Consider the following 24,944-nt stretch of genomic DNA (forward strand, 5'->3'; position numbering starts at 1 on the left):
CCCTCAAACTGCATTCGAACCAACGGTCTACCGCTTTCTAGGCAAACACTCTGCCAATTCAACATTGTTCTTCACACTCCTCTACAATAATCTACATTATTACCAAGTATTTGTTTCCAAATTCAGTCACAATAACATTTAAATAGAAATTGTGTCCACTGCACTGCGACTATAATCTCAATTAAATTTTATTTCAAAAAAATTTTGAGGCACGTTAACATAAAATCGTCCAACACCAAAATAATAATTAAACTCTTTTAAAACATTATAAAATCGGCATGTTATTAAATTTATTGCAAAATCTAGGTTAGTCAACTCACACAAACTACTAAAATATTATATTCTTCGATGTTATATTAATTTCACACACACTAAAACATTTTAATTTTAAATAATTTCCCATTTTCGATATTATTTGCTTTATATATGGACACTTAATTCGTAAAATCTTAAATAATAGTAATACAGATATAGTATTTATGTTAACATACATTCACAAATTATTCAGATGTAATTGTATTAGAAATAAAACAACAATATTTCTACATAACCCTTAAAAAAATTTTGAAAAATGTCCTTAAAAATGTTTATTTTTATTTTTATTTTGAAAATCCCAGTTATTTTATTTGTTTTCTTCTTAATACTTTTCATTTTTTTTCTATTTTCTTTGTAATTTTAACGCTTATCTGTAACGTTCTCTTGTTCTAGATTTGTCTGTTTGTTTCTGTTTTCTTTTTTTTCTGTGCTACTCTGATAATATTTTGACATTATTTTGGGGAGTGTTAAGTAATAATGAACAATGACTGTTTTGTAGTTATAAGAATAAAAAAGACAATAAAAGTTCGACTGAGTTTTCCAAAAAAAGAAGCATAAAAACTAGAATAAGAATGAAAATAAAATACAAAAAAAAATAATAGAAAATGTCGCTCGCTAAATAAAAATGTAACAGTAAATCCTATTATTGTCCATTTTTCTTTTCTTGAGTTTTAGTTTTATTTTTGTTCAGCTTTTTCTTTTCTTTTTCTTGTTTTTGAAACTTATTTAACTTACACAAATAATATAGAAAAAGTAGATGCAGGAAAAAAGGACTAAATCTTAAGAAAAATAAAGTGAAAGTAAAAAGGAGCAACAAAAAAAAAAAACAAAAACTGTTCCATGTAAGATTTATTCTTCATCTTAAAAATAAATTTTTGTTTTAAGTATAAAAACAAGAAAACAGGATTTGTCCTAAGTCCTTTGTATTCGAAAAAGAAAAATTATAATATAAAAACAGAAAAAGTATAACTAATAACTTGGAACATCTTTTTTAAGCTTAAATGGTTCTTCTCTTTGCAAAATTTTTACTTAGTCATTATTATTAAGGATTTTTTCTTGTTTCTTTTCCATTGAAGCTATAATTTAAAATTTGAAATTTCCCAAATTATTGAAATAGTATTATGTTTGTTTATTCAACAATAGCGAACTATTCGCCCAAAGTTTTATTGACCAAAACTCAATTGATGGCACTGCTATACCTTCTCTTTCCTCAGTAATTCAAATAAAGTAATATAATTCAAAATTTATACTTTAATTTAGAACATTGAATTTAAAATTCAAATTTTTAGCATTTATAATAAGGTACTGCCCATTTTTCGAGAATTTTAAGTTTTACCCAGCGTCCAAATAATTTGGGAAACCAATATTTAAGCGAGTTTACTACACTGCACAAAATTTTTCTATTACATGACACACAAAAAAAATTCTGTTACATTATGATTCCAACTAAATTATGCTAAAAGTTTCTTTTAGCAAAATTTAGAAATCTAATTCTAAACTAGATCTAATTGCAAACAAGTGAAGTAATTCATTGTTATAGAACCAAAGACTTTGCAAATTTAAATTTACTTTTAATCCATTAGTACACCCTTGCTCTTAATTTTATTCAGTAAATTAAAAAGTTTTTCAAATTCGCAAATTCGACCAAATTCAACACTTACCCCGTAAAAAATTATCTTGTTTTCAATTCTTCTTAAAAACATTATTAATATTGTGCGATATTAAAACATACAAACCCAAAACCTTAAAAATTTATTACACTTAAGTGGACTCGTTTTTATGAATGATAAAAATGTCTTGTACAATAAACTTACTGCGAAATTACATTTACCCTAACCGATGATTAATTGAAAATATTTTTAAAAATTTTAAAATGAAATTTGTATTAAAATTCAATATAAAAGTTGGTTAAATATTGTTAAACACTGACACAACATCTCGCCTCTATATGCGATATTTCATTTCAAATTTTAATTTGAATGAAAACGCCTTGTTGCTCCATAAAATTGTTGTTTTAAATAACTTCTGGTGAAAACCTATAAATACATGCTTAAATATTTTCCATACTTTTGTGTTTACTTATTTTTAAAATTTTTCCATTTTTTTTTTTTGTTGTAAAATTTAATTCTATGAAAAGGTTGCATTTAAAAGGAACTTGAAAATTCATAAAAAAATAAATTTTTTTTATCATACTTTTGAAAATAATAATAATTCTTAGAATTTGTAGCCTAGGCTTAAATATTGAAAATCGATAATATGAGTACTTAGAAAAAGAAAATTTTAAAGAAAAAAAAAATACTTTTTAATTAAAATTAAATATTGCAAAAATAAAAATAAAAGTCCTAAAATAATACTCCCACAATTTGTATATGTATATACAAACATTCACATATATAAACTTTTATACGTAAGTAAAATTGATGTGAACAGCACATTAGCGACCGTATTGATAAAATATTGCGTAAGAATGTTGCATTTATTTTAAATTTGTTCTCAGTAGAGGTTAATTTTCCGTCATTTACCAACATTTTCCATTTAATTTCATTAACACTACAACTCAAATATTAAATTTCAAAAAATTTCATTGTTCCTTACATATGATGAGAATGTAAAATCGACCTCTAAGTGAAAGTTCTGTTTCTAGTCCGTGATATTCCCGAAACATGCATACTGGTTCATTATTTTATTAACTAGGTGTGAAATATTAAAATTAAATGAGACTTCTACGTTCAGAACGGTCCTAGATTGTAGGTTCTTTAAGGAGTTGGCGAGATAGTTCAAGTTAAACTGCATATAAGTCCTTGGATACAGTATGGTAAAGCGGATGAGCTTGCGAGACACGGAACAACCCTGGGGATTCTACCTAAAATGTCTCTAAGAACGTATAATACAGCAAAGCAACAAGCAGTCCAACCTCAGATGGACGAATTGAGCAACATGTAGCGTGACAAAAAAGTTGTTACCAAAGCTAGACTTATGTCGCACAAGAAATCTGATATTTCTGTACAATGGCGACATTTTAACTAGATATTATCTGATTGGTGATCATGCCAGGAGGATAGGTTGGCCCGCAAAAAATCTATCTAGATACTGCTGTGAAGAGGAGGAGGAGGTTCGGCGATGGCGAGTTCCGGCTATATGTTTCTAATTTTTTCAACAGGCTACGGACTTAGCGAATATAAATGCTCGGGACGTTGAAAAATTTCTGACGAACTCGATTGCTTCTAAATGAGGAGAAAGATAAAGATCTGACGGCTCCAAAACTGGCCTAAGTGTACCCTTCAAGGGACACGCATACCTAGCTTAACCTAATCTACGCTTCTCCAGTATTAAGAAACGCATTTTCGTCAAAAGCTCTTTAAACGAAATATGGTGCCATTACATAACCTCCCTTATTGCATTCAATTCGTTCGATAATCATAACTATGGTAATATTGAAATTTGAAAAATATTGATAATTGCACAAAATGGACCCCAAAAATTTTCAAGTTTTCTATTTTTTATTTTTGTTTTTGGGATTCAAGCTAAAGGGAATTTTAAAATAATATACAGAGGAATTTAATTCTTATGGATTTTTGTTTATAGAATAATGTTGGCATTTCTAATATATGTATGTACATAGATTTATGAGTGTATATATAACATGAAATGTAAATTTTTCATTGAAGCATGAATATTTACGTATACATACCTTCACACATGCGTTTATTTTATAGAAATATCATTTAACTATAAACGCTTTTAAAAGCAAAATATTGCAATTAGGAAAGATTTTCCATTTTCAATCGTAAAAAACTAATAAACCAAAAAAAGAAAATATTTTTCTTCTTGTTCACTTGTTTTTGTTTTTATTTCTTTTTGTTGTTCGTAATTTATTTCTTTGAACAAAAATTCATTTGAAATAAATATTATTGTACTTAATATGAAAATATTTTTACTTAATTCTAGGTATGGTATAGAACAAAAATGAGAAAAAGCAATAGTCATTGTGCAGGATTTGAAATTATATGTGTTGGGAAAGTACGTTCCCTGTACGTGCCAAGAAACTAAAAATTAAAATCCTGTTTTTTTTTTTGTGAAAATTATAAAAGCATGTATACATATAAGATTAAATCTTTTAAAATTTGAAAAATAATCGGTATATAATAAAAGCGTTTCAAATATATACGAAATAAGTACTGAACATAATTTTTGTGTCAGTAAATGCTAAACACAGCAGTTATATTGCGCCTATTCGCAAAAATTATAACTCCCATAAATTCTTTTATACATTTTCTCACCACTGTACCGGTTAGGTCAATGAGATCAATCAGTTGTTCTTGTATAAGCAAAATGCATACACATTCATCTTAAAAGAGAAATGAAAATTATTTTATCTTTCCTTTAAATATTTTCAAGTGTTAAAAATAATTTTCTAGAAATCTTAAAAATTAAATTAATTTTTAATTTTAGATTACTTTCTAATTATAATTAATTATTTTCTATATGAGTGTAAAAACATAGATCATTTTATATGAATCTCTATGCCATAAATTTGATTTGAATTTTAATGAAATACGCATTCTGAGCGCAATAAGATAATATAGACGCGATAATTACGCAAAAAAATTTCTTTCTCAAGAAAAATCACTGCATTAATATTATAAACTAACCAAAATTCTGTCCATTAATAATCTCCGATAAAATTAAATGCTTTCAACACGCTCTTTCAGTAGAAATCAATAACCAAAAAAAAAAAAAATAACTCAAAATTCAATTTTAAATGCAGCCGAAATTCATATTAGTGGGAGGAATTCACTATAATGATGTAATCATTGCTGTGTTTTGTCTATATTCCAATTTTATTTTTATTTTTTTACTACATAGTCACTATTCTATTTTTTTTGTTTTCTCATTTTCCTTATTTCTCTTGTTTTCAACAATATTGTATTTTAAGAGGATTTAAACTCATTTACAGCTACCATAGAACAAAAAACTTTCATATTTAAATTTCATAAAGCAAATATACTATATGTACATAGATACGCACATATATAGCTTTGTATAAAGTATTAAAAAACATTATTTTTAGAGAATAGTATATGTCTAGGATAATAGAGGACCTTTGTATCAAACAAAAAGTAGAGGAAAAAAAAAAGCTTTATGAAACATAAGCTGCTTATATTCATTCAAAAATTAACAAAGAATCAAAAAAAAAACATGTAATAAGAGAAATTTCGTTTTATTTTCTCCTTTTTTTTTTGAAAGTAATAAAATATTTTGGAAAACTTTAATTTATAACGTATATCATAGGATGAAGTCTTCAAAATGGTAGCCTTCTAATTAAAATAATCAAATTCTAAGAATATTACGACAAAATAAAAGATTTTAAGGCTAGACTTCCTGATTGTGGTTAAAATCAGACTATCCCTGTACTACTGTTGTACGATTTTTCAACATTATTCACTTTAGACTTACAACTTTTCCCAAAATTCGACAAGTCAAAATATACTGCTACAATATTAAAATTACTTTCAGTAATAAAGGAATATATTTAAAAAAATTGCATAAATTTAGGATGAGAAGTGTAGGCAATTTTATGGTTTCGCTTCAATAAATAGTTAAAAAATGGCATTTTTAGGATTTTGGGGGCTATTTTAACTTTAAGAGGGGAAGAGGACAGGTTAAAATTTTCTTCTACGGAAATAAGTTTTTAGAGGATGAGAAGTGTAGGCAATCTTATGGTTTTACTTCAATAAATAGTCAAAAAATGACATTTTTAAAATTTTGGGGGCTATTTTAACTTTTAAACGGAGAGGGGGGGTCGAACAGGTCAACATTTTCTTCTACGGAGATAAGTTTTTAATAAAGATCTATGTACAAATGAAATTTCGGCTTTCTATCTTCAAGGAAATTCAAAACATTTTTTTCAAAAATGCTTCTAAAAACCATGTTCAATTAAAAAAAAAATTATGTAAAATTTGTTTTTGAATTCCTTGGCTTCTTTACATATTCTTGGCCTCTTAGCTGTTTTATTTTATATTTTCCTAAAAATTTTTGCAAAATTTCTTTCATTAAAATTTTCATTTAAAGAAAAATATTAAAATAACATTCAACATTTCGAATAACGGTATAAGAAAAATAATATTTTAAAAGTATCCTGAAGTTGATTAGCACAACTCTTTTTCTCTATGCATATATTTATTTACTTTTTTAATAATAGTTTTTAAAATAATACTTTTCCAAATAAAAATTCTGCTTCTGTTATTTTTAAGAATATTAAAAATTTAATATAAATTTATTTTATTAAATTAATAATTCGCTTTAATGTACAATATGTACATACTTACATTATAAAATTTTAAAATGAAGAAAAAAAATGCTTTAAGCGGTCAATCAGAATTTTTCTCTTATATTGAATATAAAAAAAATATTTTCAATTTAAATTTTAAATATTTAAATTTAAATGCATATTATTATTATTATTTTACATTATAAATTTTATAAAATTCACAAAGATAGAGGATTTTCAATAAAAGCAGATTTCGAATAAACAAAATGCCATTTTTCTTAAATATTTTCCGAAGAAGCTTTATACAAATTTTATTTTTATTGTACTCGTATTGAAAAATCTATAATAAATAGAAAATAATGATTAAAACTATTTATAAAAAAAAATATAACAATTTTTTTTGTAATGTTATTAAAAATCACAAAATTTATAAAAGTTTCTTGTACTTATAATAACACAAAAAAAATTTCGAATATTTGAGCTTTTTGAACAATTTTGAATTCAATTAAAAATTTTTAAGTATCCTTGCTATTATAAATTTTTTATTTATTTTTTTTTAATTTTCCAAGAAAAATATCAGCATATTTAAAGTATAACTAGTATGTAAATTTAAAATTTTTAATGGCAAATTCTATATATAATATAACGAGGGCTTAATTTATATCATTTGTATAACATATTCAAGTCATTGATCTACAAGTTCACTAAAAGAAATCTACTTCATAAACAAGCCATTACAGAATTCTGTCTTAAAACAGATAAAAGATATAGAAAGTACTAGGTCATTGCAGCATGTGTAGAAGTGCAATAAATTGAAAAATATTAAAAACTAAACACAAGAAATATTATATATAATAATAAGAGTGCCCTTCAAAACACTACATAAAAAATTAAAACATTAACTAAAAACAAATTGTATCAAATATCGTGAATGCTTTCAATACTTTGCCGTGGAATGCTTTCAAAATTTTCAGCTGTGGATCTGGTCCTGAATACACAAACTTTCACGTAAAGGGATTTTGTAAAATATTTAGGTTTATACTTAGGACGGAAACTTTGGCGTCAATATTAGCCAATATTAAGCTAATAAAACTATAATTTTTAAAACAATTTCTCAGAATGTGATGTTTTATGTAAAGCCTGCTCGAGGTAGCTGTGCCAGATTCTTTGAATAAAGAAACTTACACTTAAAACTAAGGGCAAATTAATTTTTAAGTATTTTATATAATTTACTATTTATAAAAATTCATTTCAATTCCAAAATATTACGAATCCAATAATTTCCACCTACAGTGTTTTTTTCTCACTTCACATTTTTTGTGTTTAATCCAATAAAATTATTTGCTTGTAGTTTTATTTTGAACAAATTTTTAAATTATAAAGATTGAAAGGGTTAATGTAGACTAAATACTAAACAAGATGAAAGCAATGTTTATTGAATAAAACTTCTATGCCTCTTGCCCCCATATATATGCAATATTTTTGAAATATATTAAAATTTACGTGATTATAATCAATTGTTCCATCACAAGTTAAAAAACTGACATAAAAATATATACATATTTTCACAGCGATTAATAATTGTCAAGTTACTACCCCCGAGCTGCTATTAGAGCAATTTTTCTTTTTTTTTCTGAATTTCTTTTTTTTAAATTGTCCTTCATTTATTAAGAATATTTGCTTTTTTTTTCTTTATTTAGATAATTTATTTTTTAAATTTAACAAAAAAAAAACGAAGCTAGCTAGTTTATATGCTCGGATTTCTTTATAAACTAGAAAAAGTTTTTTTCTTATAAAGTTTAATATTTCATCCTTTTCATATTCCTTCTTCGCTTTTCATTGCATCGATCTTAGAGAAAATACTAGATGGGGAATACACCTGAAGAATAAAATACAAAAATAAATTTATAATAATAAGTGGAAAACACATGTGTGCACATGTACCCAACTATTGTATATAAATGTTATGTATATTTCGTATTGTATATATACATACATAAATAAGTAGGTATGTGAAATAAAATTATACATTTCCAAAATAAAATGTTATTTTTAATATCTTTTCTGACATTTTTGTTAGACAAGGAATAACACAGATAAAAATACAAAAAGATGCAACAAAAAAAAAATTGAAAACAAAAGGAAAGTTTATATTTTTGGTTTTCTTTTTTTTTTTCTTCGTTTTGCTTTTCTTTTATGAATATCTTGATTAAATATTAAAGTTGTCATATTCTCACAAATTCTAGAGGGCATTCCATTTCTTTTGCATGCTCTAAATGTACATATATTGTACACGTATATGTATACAAAAACACTCATATTGTGTAGCACATATGAAATACAATTTATATAAAAGAATATTTGTTTCAGTGATTTTCAAACTTTTAAACGAAGTTCACAATAACACAATAAACTCATAATTTAAATTAAGTCATAATGCTTTGTGTTCTATTATTTATCAAAATTTAATTTTTGTAAAATTATGAAAATTTAAAGAAGCGTTTTACTCTTGGATTACCGTCTAATAGGAAAGCAATTAATTTCAACGATCATTTTGTTTAACACGGTTTCTACAGTGTGAGGGGGGAGTTAAATATTTTCGCTTAGAGGAATAAAATGTGTAGAAAATTTATTAACACACTCTGGCACGAACAGAAAGACAGACGGATGAACTGAAGAGTGAATTTAATAAGCACTTATTTCATAATTTTTTGCTTATACTTGTTAGTATAAAATTCTTTCAATTGCTAGAAAACGTAAGCAAATTATTCTTTTTAAGAAGATGTAATCGGACTTAATATGATATTTCTTGCGTTTACTGAAAATCTTTCACCCTGTATCTGTGCATAATTAATTAATTTAATTAAATATTAAAAATCTTATAGTTCAAAAGATTTTATATTAATTTAAAACTCTTTTCAAATAGCAAATATTAACAGTTTGTAAATCACTATTTGTCCGTGTAATAAATGGCACATAATATAATGAATATATATATATATATGAAATACCTATATTATAGCAATATTATACACGTACAAGGACAGGTAAATTATGGAAAGATAAAGTGGAAAAATAATGTTCTTAAAAGAAAGTAATGAAAAATAAAATAAAATAATAAAATACAATTTATATATAAATAAATGTATATACATAATATACATAGAGTATATCCACATAATCACACATATCTATAATGAAATATTCAATATAATATAAATATAAAAAAATCATACTGTGTAGGTATGTATATAGAAAATATACATTTTTTTTTTCATATAATAACAAGGAAAAATCTAATAGAAAATTTATTAAAATTGAAATGATTTTTATTTATACATTTTTATTTAGATATTTACATACATATATTTGTATATGTAATACTATATATATACAAATGAATATATTATATGAAATTAAGTTTAAGAGAGTATCATTTTAAATTGCAGTTAAAAAGATTTAAGCAAAATAGTTTTCATATAAACTTTTATCACAAATACAATTATTCTTTTTATATCCTGTAATACACATAGAAAATAAATTGAATATAATTGTATGCTTATCATAATTTATTTATGCATTAATTTATTTTTACATTTTGTTATACAATAAAATTTCATATCACTTATTCAATATTAAGTTTTCTTATACAAAAAGTGCTCATTAGTTTCACTCTGTCCGTCCGTGGACACTTTTTTGTTTATAAAACTTCTACACCATTAAAGATAGAAAGCTGAAATTTCATACATACATAGATCTTCACTAGAAACTTATTTCCGTAGAACAAAATTTTTACCTATCTGCCCCCTTCTAGAAGTTATACCCCCGCAAAACCCTAAAAATGGTATTTTTTAAATATTTGTTGCAATGAAACCATAAGCATTTTTGAAATTTTTTAAACGCCGAAAGGCTGTGGCATAAATCATTCATCCTAAATATATGCAATCCTAGAAATAGTTTTGTATATGAATGAAAATAATTTTAATAGTGTGGTAGGTAGGTACATAGACTGTATTTAAAAGCAGAATTTTCACTTGTTGAAGGGAAAAGTGCTACAATACAAACCATTGCTTTGACCCAATTTTATATTTATTATATACTACAAATATATTAATTGTATTATAAGAAATGTAATTATTATTATATTAAATTTACCATTTTAATTTGTATTGCAAGAATTGAAATTAACCCATTCTGAGCATATTCATAAAATTTCCTATACTAAATATTACGTTAAAAATACAATCATCTCTCATTAAGAGTAAATTTTAGTCCTCTAATTTGCGTATAAAAGTTCTAGGTTTCTATAGTAAAAAAATAATAGAATAGCTAGTAAACAAATTTATACCAGAACACTGTTGTTTTTGTTCTAAAATATCTCGAAATTGAAAATATTGTAAAATATAGAAGTTTTTTAACAACTTTAGCAAACAATAGTATTAGTAATAAAAGTTTAACTGTGATCACATTTCAAGTCATAGCTATAAGTTTTTGTTAACCTGATTGCTTTGATGACTTTCTAGTCAATACAAATTTATAAACAAGTGCAAAATTTTACTATGTTCTCTTCTTATGTTACAGTACGAAGAACATTTGTTAAACAAATTTGTGAATCAAGTGCAAATTTTGTATAATTAGAGAAGGTATTAAATGGTTTGCCTCGGCATACAATCATTAAAACGTTCAAAATGTGAAATTAAAAGCTCATCGAACACATTCATAAATAATTTTTTTTTTAATACTTAATAAATTTAGAAAAGTTGTTCCGGCATCAGTGTTTCATTAAACTATAGAATAATCTATATTAACTTCAATTTCGAAAAAATGCACTTACCCCATTTTTATTATAAAAAATTCCAAAAAAATTATAATGTGAAGGTTATAAATATAAAATATTTCATTTTATCATTTTTATCTTTTTTAGGTGTTATGAAAAACTTTTGAATATGTAATTTGTCATGAATGTCTACCTAACGGTAAAAAAAAAAAAATACAAACAAAATTGAGAATTACAAATGATCAACCATTTTCTGTTTTTGTTTTTTTTTTTCTTTTTTGTTATTTCAACTCTTGAAAAAGTTATTCTCCTATTATAAACCTCTGCCTTTTCTCTTCACCACATACACGAGAAGTAGAACACATAATATTTGTTTTGTTATACGTTTTCTTTTTTGTTGTATCTGTACTAAACTTTTGACAAATCTAAACTTTTTCTTTTTTTTTTGAATAGAAATAAATTATGTAACTATTAGATATTTATACACCTATAAATAATTTCAACACAGAACTGTGAGCTACTTTTTTTTTTCTGCTCTTGTTTAGAAAAACTTTTCCCCATTTACTCAAAAAATTCACCAATATATTGTACGAGTATGTTGTATTAAAATTGATAACTATTATTATATGTCAAAACGACAAATTATTTATGTCAAGTATATTTAAATAAAATAAAATAAAAAAATATTTTGCTGATATTTAAGTAATTGGAATGTAAAATTTGGGGAAAAAATTTTTTATATTAAATAAAAAATATCATATACAAGTTTAAAGAAACTTATTATACTGAAATATAAGGACAATAATATGACAGATTCGTAAAAATAAAATAACAAGATAAGTTTTCAGAAAAAAATATTAGGGAGAAAGAAATTAGAAAAATTGATGTTAAATTTTAGACTTAAGAATAATGTGTGCTATTGATCAAAGTTGGTGAACAGGAAGTTTTTCTTTTTGTAATACATTTGAAATAAGAACAATAATGCAATTGTAGAAAATCATCGAAATTTAACTTACTCTATTAATAAATTTCTGAACTGTTATATACTCAAAATAAAAGGTAAATTTTGACACAAATATTTCAATTTTTAAATTAAATTAAACGGTGACTTATGCTTATGATTTTATCAAAATTAATAAGTAATCATTAACAACAATTATATAATTAAGCCTATTATACATTATATTAATTATAACTATTTTTATTTTTTCATTTCAGGTAAGAAACCAGACACACACAAAACTCAAGTAGTTGGTTAAAATTCTCATATTTGTACAAAATTGTAACTATTCACTTGGACCTTTAAATTTGAAACATAGACTTTTTCATAATTATACTTATTTTCTAAAATTACTGGCAAGAGAATTAAAAATTTTAATTAATTGTTATTTAAGTGAAAAAATGTAAGTACCCAAATAAAATTCTTTGTGTATGCCATTAATATTAATCGATTTTTTAATAAGTTCAAAAATTTATATTAATTTTTATTTCTTGACGAATTAACTTGAGTTTTTTTATAATTAAAAACTTAAATTATGTATACGTGTATAGAAATTCATATAGTCCCATGAAACTGACACAGTTAAATAAAATGTCAGATATATTGTTGTCAATACCAGCCGTATATAAAATTGAATAATGTCTATCATGATATTTGCCAGTTCTGAGGATCTCGTCAATAAAACAAATACATTATAAAAAAAAATGGTCTAAAAATAAAATAAATCAACATAAAAGCCCCAATCTTAGGAATTACACAAGCGAACAGAGAATTCTGTTTCAAATCGCATTATATTGTAGGAAACAAACACGCTTAAGTCGACTTTAGCCGACTAAACTATAACCTTCTCTATAAGGAAAATCTTATTATTTTAAACAATAATAAAGACAACTGTTGAAGCCTGTTTTTGAACTCATAAAGTTGTTTAATTTTATTAAATTTAATAAATTTTATTAACTTTTTTACTAAATTTAATAAAGTTACCTCAATTATAGTCTTTGAAATATTTAGATTTTAGGGTTATGTAGCAACATAATCATTCCACAAAAACTTTTAGGACATAATATTATCTGGCCTGTTATTAAAAAAATTACTGGCAACTTTCATACAGCTAGCCTTATTAGAATTTGAATTATTAAAATTCTTTTGAGCTGCACGACATCTAACCGAACACGTTGTTTGAATTGATTCAAATTACAGTAGCAGTCATTCTCGGTAACAAATTGAGAATTTCTAAGAGCTTTGCGGTCTTGCCCTTTTCGTCTCTTAGTTATCGTAAGATTAAAAAACGGATGAACGATGTCTACAAAGTTTATATACCCAATATAATATCTCCTTCACTAATAAATAAAATACAAAAACACTGTGACTCTTTAACTTAATAATAAATTTCAAACAAATTTCACATTTTAAGAATAATAACAACAATTAACAGTAATTATGAAGGCAATTTGGTTAACGATCAAATATAGTCATAGAAAATAAATATACATTTAAATATTTTTTCACAACTTAATTATTATACGCTCCAAAAAATTTAATTTCTAAATTTTATCAACAATTTTAAAATTTATGATATAATTAGAATTCCAAAAATTAAAAATAAATTAAAAAAATACAACCAAATTCCGCCATTAATTCAAAATAACAAGAATTTTAATAGATTTTCCCATAATATTTAAATAATTTGCATTCATACATACATACATACATATATATCTATATAAATGCATGTACGTATATATTAATTTTGTTTTTGTTTTTTGCCACTACGTTAATTTATTGTCAATTATATAACATTATTTTCATTATTTTAATAGATTTATTATTATTAAAAACAAAAGAAAAACAAACCAAAAAAAAAATTTTCTTTTATATTAAAATAATTAATTTTTTATATCGGTAATTAATTTTTTTTTTATAATAAATTTAATATTTAAATTGTTGCTAATCTCTATTTCAATGCAAAAGATTACGTAATGTATGTACACAGATAAAAACAGAAATCACATAATATACAGAAATATTTTCTATATCTACTTGTATATTATATATGTATATGAATATTTTTTAATATAAAAAACCACAAAATTCTAAAAATTTAATTATATTTTATTTTATATTAAATATATTCAAATATTCCCCTATATTCTTCTCCCCTCCACCCAAAAAAAAAAAAAATTATAATCCATTTATTAAAAATTTTAAATTCTACCTAAATTTATGCGTTATACATATTGTGACCACAAAATTCTTTATCATCATTATTATAGCAAAAAAACCCCGAACTATATATATACATATTATGTTATATATAACTATGAAATTAGATATTATATAATAAATTTTCTCTTTATTATATACAAAATAGATACAAATCATTTACATACGCATATATACAAAAACAGTTATTTTAATAATATATTTAAATAATAGCGTTTATGTACATATACATATACACAAAATAATTTGAATACACAAATATGTATGTATGTATGTTCATAAATTATATTTAAAGTAGTTTTTAGTGGTATACAATTAAACCATAATGTAATCATTAATAATTCTTAATTGAATAATACACATGTACATATAATATATATAATTTTATAATGAGTTATAATCCTTGATTTCTGAATTACTCAAATTATTTAAAATTTAGATTTTAGCAATAACAATAATTATCTAATCATTTTATATTTAGTTAAATATATAAATAGACATCTGATATACATATTATGTATTTATAACATTATAGTAATATTTATATACTACACATAATTTATATAACATTTATGGTAATATATAAATATATATTGCATTGCTATATACATTATTATTGTATATATGGAAAATTATAATAATAAAATAATTAGCATAAATTATAAATATATAATAATTATAATATATAAGATGTACTTAAGGTTAACTCTCTTAATAATTTTAAAAATATGAATTTAAAATGATAAAATTTGTAAAATATATAATTTCTATAATTATATTATATATATGTACGTATATATGTATATAAATAGATACTTAATTTATAAAGAAATATTTAAATAATTTTCAAAGGAAAATGTTAAGTACTTAATCTTATGTTCATTAATAACAAGATGAATTATCTTTAAAATTATCCTTATGATATTTTAACCACATTTTATTATTTTATAAAAATAAAATATTACAAGTACATATGGTATTTATTTTAAAGTACAACACTTCAAATTTTATATTTATTTATAGCAAAGCTAAAATTTTATTTTAAGAAAAAATTAAAATAATAGATTTAGAGAGTTTTTGTAATTTTTGAATTATATATATAAAATTTTTTATAATTATTGTAATAATAATATAATTATGAATTTATGATCAAGAAAGTTTAGGTTTCATATTAACTAGTTTAGTTCATCTAGAATATTAGTAAGACAGTCACTGTGTTATTCAAGCAGAAAATTTCATATTATTATGTGTTTATTTAGGGGCTGTTTAGAGAAACAAAATAACCCATAGACTTTCTTTATACATGAATAATATATACGATAATATAGGAATTAAAATTGATTAAACAATTATGAAAATTCAGAATTTTATATAATTTTATCAGAATTTCCTTTTAGTTCGGAAAGAAATTTCGGATTGTATTAACAGAGTTCTTAAAAATTATTGAATAAAATTAAAATTTTTGGTTGAGAACGAAAAGCTAAAGAATACAATAATTAATATTTTGGTTATTTAATTTGGAAATTTTCGATGAGAAAATCAAATATTTAAATTAAACTTTTAGAAATTAAATTATTCAGAAAACGTATTAGTACACTTTGGAATGAAAATCTCAAAGTATATTGAATGCAGTTGTAATACAAGTTATAATATTCATACATATGCAATATATTTACAATTTATATTTAAATTTAATATTTCATCTACACGTAACAACATTCATATTAATTTTCTAATAAAACCTTGATAGGGAATTCAAGAATTTCTTCAATCTCCATATAACGTATGGGTCTTAGGCACATTGTAGTTTGCAACAATTATAGCGTAAAAATTATAATTTCATCGATTCCAAATTTTGTAAAATTTTACTAATTCATTCACCACAACGGGCCTGAATGGCCTAAGTCTACTCTTCGGGAGGCCGAGAAACCTACTGATTTTTTAAGTTCAGGAAAAGAAAGTCCATCTTTTCATTTTAACTTATTCTAGTATTGAAAAGTTTTTTCGAATATTAAAAAAATTTTCTCATAAAAATATTTATGATTTTTATAAATAATTTTGAATGACATTTAGGAGATTGTACAAATTATACATATATTTAAACCTTATATTGCAATAAAAGTTTTAAATTTCGTAATTTCATGAAAATATCAAACTTTAAATTTTTAAGTTTATTAATTCAAACTTTAAAGTTTTTAAGTTTCATTTAAATTCTTATACTACTGGCATATTTAAGAAATGAACCACATATCCGGGTATACCGTATATATATTATACAATTATACATTATAAATTTGCGTTAATATCTGAGAGTGCGATAAGAACTTATTCCTTATTATTACTATTCTTGTCATTCCCTGTAAATTTAATACCATACTTTGATTTCCTATGAATTAATTATGGGAAACTATTTTATATTTTTGCATATTGTGTACCTATGTATATGAAATTTATGATTAACAAGATAAAACTAATAGCGAAAACTTTTCTTATATTTTTGAAATTTTCATTTATACTGTTATGTTTTTGATTTTACTTAAGCTGGCTTTCTTATTAAAAAAATATTCCAAAGTTTAAAAACTTTTGACGGAAGTTATTTTATGAATATGCATAATATTTTGTATATTTACACTTTCATAATAATAACAAAGTAATAATTATAAACAAAAACTTTCATATGCACATAAAATGAATGTGCAACGTTTACATTGTACATTATACGTGGATTACAATCCAAAATTTTCAGGATTCGAATGCACCATTTAGAGAATACTTTCGATTTGAATTCAAAATATTGACAAAAATTATGCGATTCCTAATATCATGTTCATAAGTTTCCTGGACAACCTACTTATATGCATGTATAATATGCTTAAACGTCATATAAGCGCTCTTTATATTTTTCAGTAAACCTTATCTAACTAAAATGTTCTATACGGGATTATATATGATTTGCAACAGAAAACGTGTAACCTAGGCATAACAAAATACATTCATATAACGCAAACCGAAGCATATACCCGAACCATAAAATTTGTAAATTGACCGGCTGCTATGATGCAGTGAATTCGAAGATAAGCAGCTTTCTTTTGTATTCGAACAGAAACGAAACACCCAGTACGTAAATGGATACAAAATTTCGAAGACGAAGACTTTGTTAACACAAAAATTTACAAGAAAATTTAAATTGAAGAAAAAAAAATTAATTTCTTAGTAAAACTGAATTATTTTTTTTACATTTCTTATTCTTGTTAAAATTTCCAAGAAATAAGGATTATGAAGAATATAGTTTGTTACTTTGACAACAAATTCGTTTCAACGTAATTAGGGTTATGTTTGCATGGGTTATGTATTTCTATTGTAATAAATACATACCCACATATCTTGTATACTTACACATGCATTCAGTACGTGTATAAAACAAAACTTTCCTCAATTCTTCATAAAAAAATTTTGGATACTTGTAAAAAGTTTTCATCACTTTTGTATCTTTTTAATTATAAAAAAAAAAAAAAGAAATAAAATTTTTAGAAATGTAAAATGACATTTTCCTTAGAAAGTTCAAAAATTTTTTTTAAATTCTTATTCTTAAAATTTAATTGGAAAAATATTTTTTTTTTCTGAAATTTTATACATAAGAGAAAATGTGTATGTATACCTATATTATGTGTACAAAATCGATACTGGTTTTTCTTTTAGAAAAACAAGAATTTCTTATTATGAATGTCATAGAGTCAAATCTATATTGGACTCATGTTACGAGTATTTACCTTAAATTTGAACTTGAACCTTCTATGTTTTTGTTTTTTTGCAATAATATAAAAATTTAAGTAATGGCTGAAGGGCATATAGGTAGCATAACATAACATTCTCATCAAAAACAAAAATTAAAAATAATTTTACATATGGTCATTTTAAAAAGGTTATAAGGACGTGTCAGAGACCTGTGACTCTTTGAACATGATATTTTAGATTCACTTTAAAAAATATTTTAAGTTTAAAAATATTTTCACTTTAAAAAAATATAAAAATTATTGTTATTCTTGTAATTGTTATACAAAATTTGTTTAAAATACACCGAGCAATCACGTTTTTTTTTTCTTAAATTATACCCAGGGTCTAGGTCGAAAGAAAAGTTAAATGTGATTTTCAATTGAAGTTGTAACAACAAAATTTATTTGCCTTATTTATCTTTGTTAACAATGTTTCAGATTAATAAGACATAACCAAATCCGAATGAGCCTGATTTTCTTAAATTCCTGAAAAAAAAAACCTTCTGGTTGCCTAGTTATGGCTTTCTCTTACATCGCAAGTTTAAAATACATTTAAATTACACAATTTCTAATTGATTCTTCTATTAGTCTCTTATTTTCTATTTTAAAAACAATTTTTTTGGCCATCAAATATTTTGCTGGTAAGTCATCATCAGGCATTAAAGTGAATTTATTGATTAGTCTTATGTGCATATTTAAAATATTTTTCTATTTTCAATTAATTTTTGAAGTTCACCTTAAATGCAACAAGAATTTCATAAATTTCTAAAAGGACACTCTTATACTTGCGTACAACATAATTCTTTTTAAAAAAAAATCTTTAGCCTAAACTTAAAATTTTAATTTCAAACATTTTATTTATTTTCATGTATGCAAAAAATCAATTCTTTCTATATATTAAATTTGTGAAATGTTACGAAAATTTTAATCACAGTTTTGTTCAAACACAAAGAAAAACATTTATAATAAATAATATTTTAATATAATTTATTATTATTCCTAAATATAAAAGTTTTCTTTTTTTTTTGTTTGTTTCATTCTATTTCTCTCAATACAATTTAAAATAATAAATATGAATATAAGCCTTAAATCAAAAGAGAAAAATATAAATAAAAACAAATAATTTACACATGTATTCGTATATATGTATATATATACCTACATATACATACCTACATAGTATATATAATTTATTTATGTACAAGATGCATAAATATTTATGAAAAATATTCATGAAATATCTACCATTTGATATAGATATTTGTATAAGATAAAAGATTAAGAAAAATATGAAACACGATTGTTGAAAGATGTTTGTAATCATATGGGATAAAATTCATGTCAAACTATAAGTTTGACATTGAATTCTTAAATACATACATATTGTATATAATTTTCTTAATATAAGAAAATATTTACAAACAATTTATTGATAATATAAATTTGCCTTTCCTCTCATAATACTAGAAAATGTTTGATTTGCTTTGTATGATAATGTGCACGTATAACATATTGTTTGAATGGTTTTAGATATTAAATATTATGCGTAAATTTTGTTTGATAGGATAAAATTGCGTTCTATATTTTTTGAGATTTCATATATCATACTGCAAAATTAATTTATGAAGGTTTACACATCGTTTAAGATTCGTGTTAAATTTCAATCAAGTCGAACAAATTGTATGAGCAATGTTTGATAGTGTTTGATTCATACACAGGCTAAAACGAAAAATTTTAATGTAGTATTCAAGTAAAATTGTTTGAAAAATCAAAATTTATAAACGACTATTATTTGTATTCGACACTAAATTAGACCTAGTGAACTGAATTTTTTATACCAATATTTTAGTTCACCAATTCTGATGTCATAAACTAATTTTCAAATCATGCATAGAAATCATTTCAAATTATGCTCTATAGTAAGCCTGTATAAATAATAAATTTTCCAAAAAATTTTTGTATTCTAATACAACTATTAACGAAACACAGAAATGAAAATAGAAAAAAAAAACAACACAGAAAATATGACATTTTTCAAAATTTTTTATTTCTCTTTATTTTATTTGTTTTTTTTTTTTTTTTATTTTATTATTTATATTTGAAAACACGTGCTTAAATATACAATAAACAAAATTAATAATCTTATTGCCAGAAATAAAATGTTTAAATAGACGAGGATAAATGGGTAGGTGCGAATAATGAGATTGTTTAGAACTGAAAATTACAAAAAAAAAAGCGAAAAATTGAATGAAAATAAAAGAAAAACTTAATTTTCTTTTAAATATTTTTAATTTATTTTAAAAAAAAAAAAATTTCTGTTTTTGTGGTATTTTAATATTTTCGAGAAGCAAAGCATTTCACAAAAATATGTGAATGCTAAGGAATTTCAACAAAGATTAAATTTTAATAAATATAAAAAATGTGCACACGAAAGGCGCCGTTAATTAAATTTTTTTTATTTTTTTTTTCTTAAATTTCAATTTCAAATTCTTAATTCCATCTGTTTTCAAATTGTCCGTCATAGTTTCTTTGAAATTAAAAAATTTCATTCAAATTTCATGTTTTTTTTTTAGAGCTCAGATGTTAAAATTTGGTTTTTATGAGACTGCATTAAAATTGGATTTAAAAATTTTTATGATTTTTGGAAAATTACAATTTTATTCCAACTAAAATAATTTGCTTATTCATTTTGAACTACCACATTTAAAATACTTTGAAAATCTGTCGTTCTATAAAATCGCAGCACTAATTTCCATTTAAAATATCAACTCGTTTTCACAAGATTCCCAAATTGCATTCATTTGAGAAAAAATTTTTATGTATATTTTATTTTTGATTAATATTCTTTAATCAGTGTTTTTCAAGGACAATATTCATTAGAACAAGGTTATTTATTATATAACTTGATATAACAGTTTTCAATACATTATTTTATTCACATACATACATAAAAATTATGGTGGTTGTTTAGTCAATTAAACCAAAAAAACTTAATAAAAATTTTAAAATTTCAAAGGAAAACTAAAATCTATGCGATTTTAAAATTTAAAAAACAAAAAGACAAAAATATAAATATCCTTTTTTCTTTCGTCTTTTAATATTTTTATATCTTTTGGCAACGACAAGCGCTGAATATTGGCTAAATTATAACGGTGCATAGTTATTTTTATAGGAAATTTTTGAACATTAATTTTGATTAATGATTTCTAAAAATATTTTAAAATTAACTCATAAAATAATTTAATTGATGAATGATATATGTATGTATGTATGTATGTATATGTATTCTATATGGTGACTTAATAAAATATACAATTTGTAATTTATTTTCAACCAAATTAGTTTGACTCGTTTTTGAAATGAATATTATAAAGTTATTTTTAATGTGTATAAGGTGAATTTTGTTATTTTATGTAGATATTTCAATTATTGCAATTTATTGGAAAATTTTTAATGAATTTTAAATATCATAATTATAATTCTAAATTTTTTTTTGTACTTAATAAATATGAGTACTTTATTGATAGAGGACCGCTCTCTCTCAAAAAATAAGAGAAATCCTCTTAAAAAAGGGAGATCCTCCACAATATTATAATTTGTAATGAAGGATGTTGATATGAAGTAATGAATAACGGGACGAATATTTCTTGAATATTCTGCTGTATGAATATTTCTTTGACTATCCAGAAGAATTATCGAATGTTCCCTTGGCGATATCGCTGATATTTACAAAGTAGTTGGGCTAGCTTCAGTGATCAGTCAGAAGCTTCCTTTTTGTTAAAGCATTTTCAATTTCGAGATTTGCCAATGATCTTCCTTTTTCGATTATTACTTTGTTTCGTTTGCAAGGACCATGCGACACTCCTTTATTGATTAAGACTAAGAATAAAACTATATAGTCTGATATTTCATAAAAATGGAAAAAATTTTTGGTTCCACAATTATTGCATACACTCAGGAGTATATTCATAAATAATTTTTTTGATATTTAAATACAAAGGCCCATTTTAGTTACTTTTTCAATTAAAAATTTTCCATTAATATAAAAATATCTAATTGAATGTTACTAAATACCAAGAGCACCTATTTCATATATGAAATTTATAAAACTTCTGCACCACTTGAAATTATAATTTGTCAACTGGTTTTGCAAAAATATTACCAAATATGGATTCAATTGTTACTTAATTTAATTTAATTAGTAGTTTATTCTCCATTAAACGTGATTAATATTTTCGAACAGTCTTATTCGAAAATTATGAAAAAATATTATAAAGAGATTCAATAAGAAATAAACTGATGTTAAATTAACATACATTTTTTAATTCTGATCTTTATTACAATTTTATTATTCCAAAATGTTTATTAATCTAGTCATTTCTAATTGTTATTTATGTATATAGTTTCTTAATAAATTTTTGAAGATAAATAATAATATTATTTTCATAATTAGATTTCCAGTTGTTTGATCTTATCATAAGACAATTACACTTATTTTTGAGCATAAATCTATATGTATAAATTTCTTTTTAAATATTATATTTTCAAATAATTTCGTCGTACAAGAGTACACAATACAAATCTACAAGTAATTTAAGAAATTCATTAAACATACAGTATCGAATTTAATTTGGCATACAGCCATAAGATTACCCCTCGTAATAAATCATATTTCGAAAGGATTTTTTCATCGAATATTTATGAAAGAGAAAAAAAAAAACAAAAAAAAATAAATAAAAATATTTTTTTGTTTACCATATGCCTAACTCAATATTTTATAAAAATTCACTACATTTTTTTTTTGTATATTTTTATATATGAAATATGAACCAAATAAATGTTAAATATTAGAAAAAGAGGAAAAATAAAAATAAAATAAAAAATTTTAAAAATACCTAAACAAATAGAAAATAAAATAGAAAATTTTAAAGTGAAAAATTAAAAAAAAAAAAAATTTTTTTTTTATATTTGCAAAATTCTTAAATAAAATGACGAATCAAATGCGGTTATGTCGGCCATATTTCGTTATTTTTCATTATTGTTATAAATGTATAATCAACCTTTTATAAATATTTTACATGTTAGACCAGATGGATATGAGGACTTTTGTTCTTTATAAAGATTGATTTTTCTTTTTCACATGAAAACTTTTCTATATGGTAATATTCATTTGTATAACAATATGCAATAGATATGTTGATATAAACCTATATTTCTAATACATAAGCATAAGGGTATGCAATGATATTTTATCAATGACATGGGTAGATTGATTATTTAAGACTAACATGTTTTTATACATTAGAATAAGCCATGATAACATAAAACTATATCTACATATTTTCTATAAAGAAAGATTTTAATTCGTTCATAGAATAGGAAGGATGGTACAATTTTTTGGTAAATATGGAAAATATTATAAAAATTTTTAGAAGAAGCAGAACTTACCATAAAATTTGTGTTTTGCATGATACCGACGAAATCAGGGTATTCAATTTTTTTTTGAATTTTTAAGTTTATAACATTAAAATATTTGATGTTTCTTTTCCTGTAACAAATATATGGAAAGTATTGTATATTATGGGTTTACAAAAAATTATCAATATTAAAATCCTCTCATTACTTTTCCGAAGTTTAAGTTTTGTAAAATTTTGTGGCTAAATTTTTTTAAGCTGTATAAAAGTACAATTTTATTATCAATTATAGTTTTTATTATTAATAACATTTTGTCATTAAAACAGTTTTGAAAAATAAAATTAAGTTGAAAGATAATTTTTGCCACGCCTAAAAATATGCTATACACAATATTACTCCCTAATCTAGATTAATTTTAGAATAAAAACTAATTTAAAAATTTTTTAAAAAATTTTCTTCTAATTAATTTTTTTCTAAAAAAAAGGACACAATGTTTTCCCTAATTGTATTTATTTGAATTCTACAATTAAATCTTGTTATACCTTTATAAAATTCATGAAAATTCAGTACCAAAGCGAAATTCAAAAGTAAATGAAGTGCAATTCAATGTCCAATAGAAAAAGGATCGTCTTATATCAATTAAACTGCCTTACTCAAATTCATTAACAAAAAATAGAATTGATTAAAAACAATTCCAACTTGGCAATATTAGAAAACCAAAACTTTAATAAAAAATTTAATTTTTGCCAACTCAAACTTGCTTACAAAAATTTTTATCAAGCAAAACTTCCTTTAATGCTATAAACTGCATTCAACAAAAATTTTTTTTTAAAAAAGTTTTCTATCTGACTAAATCAAATTTTTATCGAACTTTTTTCCTTTTTCAACAACTAAAATAATGATTAATCTTGCTTCATATATAGACAATGAAATATACATATACATAATTATATAATCTAAATTATTCATTTACGTATAAACATACAAATTTACATTTTAAATTTACAATATTATTCTGGCAAACCATTGAAATTCAAAAAGTAATTTATGCTTCAGTTTCTTTTCAGTTTTCTAACCAAAAAACGTATGTTTTAATTAATGAGCCCAAAATAATAAAAAAATAAATTTTTTTTTTTTTGGATAAAAAGTTTGAATGTTGGGAAACTTCTG

The 24,944-nt window shown here is 23.1% G+C and overlaps 1 long non-coding RNA gene across 2 annotated transcripts in view; it reads left to right on the top strand.

The window, feature by feature from the left end:
• LOC129612075 (uncharacterized) overlaps positions 1-24,944 on the top strand; it is a 139,414-nt gene that overhangs the window by 85,463 nt on the left and 29,007 nt on the right. The window contains exon 3 of one of the 2 annotated variants that reach the window (XR_008697200.1): positions 12,582-12,756. The exons of the other annotated variant lie outside the window; for it this stretch is intronic. This is a non-coding gene — a long non-coding RNA (uncharacterized LOC129612075). Of the gene's footprint in view, positions 1-12,581; positions 12,757-24,944 lie in introns of those variants that run through there. 2 annotated transcript variants of the gene reach the window in all.

This window comes from Condylostylus longicornis, unplaced genomic scaffold (genome assembly GCF_029603195.1).
Source record: "Condylostylus longicornis isolate FDR11 unplaced genomic scaffold, ASM2960319v2 ptg000055l, whole genome shotgun sequence".
Lineage (NCBI taxonomy): Eukaryota > Metazoa > Arthropoda > Insecta > Diptera > Dolichopodidae > Condylostylus > Condylostylus longicornis.